This window comes from Octopus bimaculoides, chromosome 10 (genome assembly GCF_001194135.2).
Source record: "Octopus bimaculoides isolate UCB-OBI-ISO-001 chromosome 10, ASM119413v2, whole genome shotgun sequence".
NCBI lineage: Eukaryota > Metazoa > Mollusca > Cephalopoda > Octopoda > Octopodidae > Octopus > Octopus bimaculoides.
The window spans coordinates 71,564,345-71,567,903 of NC_068990.1; the positions used below are offsets into that span (position 1 = coordinate 71,564,345).

The 3,559-nt window shown below is 36.7% G+C and overlaps 2 protein-coding genes across 3 annotated transcripts in view; one reads left to right on the forward strand and one right to left on the reverse strand.

The window, feature by feature from the left end:
* Positions 1-3,559, forward strand: part of LOC106871870 (U11/U12 small nuclear ribonucleoprotein 25 kDa protein) — a 30,052-nt gene that overhangs the window by 13,364 nt on the left and 13,129 nt on the right. The gene's annotated exons all lie outside the window — the stretch shown is intronic.
* LOC106871871 (DNA-directed RNA polymerase III subunit RPC10) overlaps positions 1-3,559 on the reverse strand; it is an 8,526-nt gene that overhangs the window by 1,133 nt on the left and 3,834 nt on the right. The gene's annotated exons all lie outside the window — the stretch shown is intronic.

The window sequence follows — 3,559 nt, forward strand, 5'->3', positions numbered from 1 at the left end:
CCTCGCATATTGTTTTTCTGTTATAATGGTGCGCTAAGGTGGATTAATTTAAGACTTAGCTCTTATTTCTAGCAGGTAGATGCTCATTAAGCATCATTACGCTTCGTGCAAATTTATAATTCATAGCTCTTTAAAGCTATTATAACTGCGTTCCACCCATGCCACTACTGGTGATATCATCAAATTTAGAATTTATCCACAGATGATATGAACAGTAGTGACATCTAACTTCAAATCTCAGTGTTTGAATGTTTCATTTATATATATATATATATATATAATGTACGTGTGCGTGTGTATATGCATATATATGTGTATGTGTATATATATTTTAATAGTAATTTGACTCGCTTCCATATGATAAAGTTTTGTAGGCACATAGGAAGAACCCATCTCATCAGATATTGGGAGATATCTGATTTCTGGTGAAATACGTTGTTCCAACACACCAACAAAACTTCAAGTCATACAGAGTTGAATCAAACTATTTAAAAATATATGTACATTCTACCAAGTGTGCTGAGTACTACTTTTATCTGTCCACTCACATATTATATATATATATACACATATATCTGTGAGGAATCTTGATATATGTTAACAAAATGATATAAATTATGATTTGTATGGCCCATTTTTCTATTAGTTGTTCCAATCATTGAACTGCAGGCATGTTGAAGTTCTATTTTTGAGTCAATTTAGATTATATAGTCTCCTCTACTTTGTCTAGTACCCAGTCATTGCTCTCCTAAGAAGGAAATACTTAGTCAACAATCAAATAGAGGAAGATTATTTATCTAAACTTAAATACCATTTCTCTAATATAGACATATGTGTGTGCGTGTGTGTGTGTGTATGTGATCATCATCATTTAACATCTGTTTTCCAAACTGGCAATGGTTGATCAGTTTGATAGGGGCTGATAAGCCAGAAGACTGCATCAAATTCTATTGTAAGCTTTGAAAAGATCTCTATAGCAGGATGCCCTTCCTAACAGACACACACACATATATATATATATATATGAGAGATATTGGTATCCAGAAGACCCAAGATGGCAGGTAAGGCTATGTAAGTACTACAGACAAGAAGCATTTCTATACATTCTACACACCACTTTCCTTGGATAATGGAACTGCAACTGTAACATCCTACATATATCTTTATTCTCTTATTTCCCTTTCTACATCCTATATCCATGCTTTACTATTTCCCTCTAGTTAACTCCCTCATATCGTCTCTGATGAAGAGATATTCTTAATATCCTAGAAACAGCTGTAAGACTACTTTTCTCTTTATAAATGTCCTAATTTCCACACAACCTTGGCTTTGTTGCCTCATTTTATTTAACACACACACACACACACACACATATATATATATAAACAAAAAACCAGGACGTATGAGAAGTGAATACATTTATTTAACTAAGAGGTAAATATATTCTAGAAATCTTTCATTATTTGCATGTTCCTCTCATAGGAACAGCCGTGCTATAGTGGCAAAAAAACGTTACCGTGTATATATATATATATATATATACACACACACATACTTGGAAATGGATACGTTGTGTTCAATCAAATAATAAATAAAATATATATATATATATATATATACAAACAACAACAACAACATATATTGTTCAAAGGCTTTGAGGGCATACTTTTGACAGAAGTAAAGAAATTGGGGTGTGTTGAGATTATTTTCTTGTTCATAACATTCAAAATTTTTCACAAAATATTCTGTTGAAGAAGAAAATTATATTAAGAATATTGTTCTAAGTCTGTTTAGCTTTGTATTGATCTTTTACAAAAAAACATGATACTGCAGTTCTGTTGCCAGGAGACAGAGTTGTGAAGTAGCACTGGTAAGGAGGTTGTTAAACAGATGTTGGTGAGAAAATCTACAAGTCCTGTATCTCAGCTATGTAGACATTAAATACAAATATGTTAGTATAGGTTAAATATCACTGAATCAATTTCCAGGCATATGCCATTCCATCTTCATTGTGGATAAATGCCTACAAGATTTAGGTCTTGGATAAGTGGTCAGTACTTCTGAAGGAATATTTACTGAGAGAGATATAACTCATTAAGCAACAATCTAATTGAAAAATATAGCAAATGTCATGGTTAAAATTGTTTAAAGGCTGTGGCAAATCTGAGAAAACTATGTTAAATATTGAGACCCAGGAAGACATGGGATGAAGTGGTAAGGACTGATCTCAGGAAGTTGGACCTCACGGGGGAAATGACCATGGACTGAGATGTATGGCAATATGAAGTTCTTGACAAGACTCATCCACATCAATGAAACGGAGTTCTAGAAGCGCTGTGTGTCCCACCCATACTTAACAAGAAAACTTCTCACACACTCTACTACAACAAACCAAACTATGTCTCTACATCCCTTCTATTCCTCACATTTCTGCTTCATGTACTATGATTACCTCCCACTCCCCAATCTTGTACTCTTGGCCGGTGCCACTGTATCATTGCTCTCTGCTTGCCCCTGACCTGTGTGTTCTACCCACATGCCTTGTTTCACTATTATTGCCATCTGCTAGTCTCCGACCTGGGTGTTCCACCCACATGTAACAAGAGAACTTTTTCCTCACCCTACCCTAACCGATGTACATCTCTTTCTCACATTTCCTCCTTCATTCACTATGCTTAGCTCTCGCTCCCCAACCCTGTCCTTCTGTATTGTAGCTATACGGTAGCCCCTCCAACTCTATACTCAGGTCTTTTGCCACTTACTTGCACTCTTTAATCACACTCCCTTCGTAATATCCTATCACTTATATTATGGCATTTGAACCTCAAAAGTATGCCCTGGCACTTGCCACTATCTATATCTCTCTCTTCCGTTACTCAACCATCTCATTTATAGTCTGATCCCTGTTCCTTGTGAGTATGCCCGGCATTTTGTCACCATCTCCATCCTGTTGTCTCTCACTCTCTCTCTCTCCTTCTCCTGCACTTCCCTCAGGTTGGGCAACCATGTATTTTATTTGTGGTAGCACACCTGTTTCTGTCTTCATTCCTGATATTTCTCTTTCCGGTTGGGTAACTTTGTACTTCCTCTACAACAAGGCACTTGTATCTGTCTCACTATAACCTTTTAATCGCCATCTCCTCCAATTCCTCCTCCCTTCTTAAAAGTTTTTGTCTTGCAAGTACTTGGTGACCCTGTCAGTGCAGGTGCCACTTAAAAGCACCCAGTCCACACTGTAAAGTGGTTGGTGTTCGGAAGGGCATCCAGCTGTAAAAACCTTGCCAAAACTGACCTCGCCTGTGCTTGTGCCATATAAAAAGCACTACTGACTTCGCCTGTGCTTGTGCCACATAAAAATCACTCAGTCCACTGTTGAGTGGTTGGTGTTAGGAAGGGCATCCAACTATAAAAATCCTACCAAAACAGTCACAGAAGTCTGATGCAGGCTTCAGCCTGGCTGGCTCTTGTGGTACCGTCCTACCCATACTAGCATGGAACATGAATGTTAAATGATGATGATGATGATATATATATATATATATATATATATATATATATA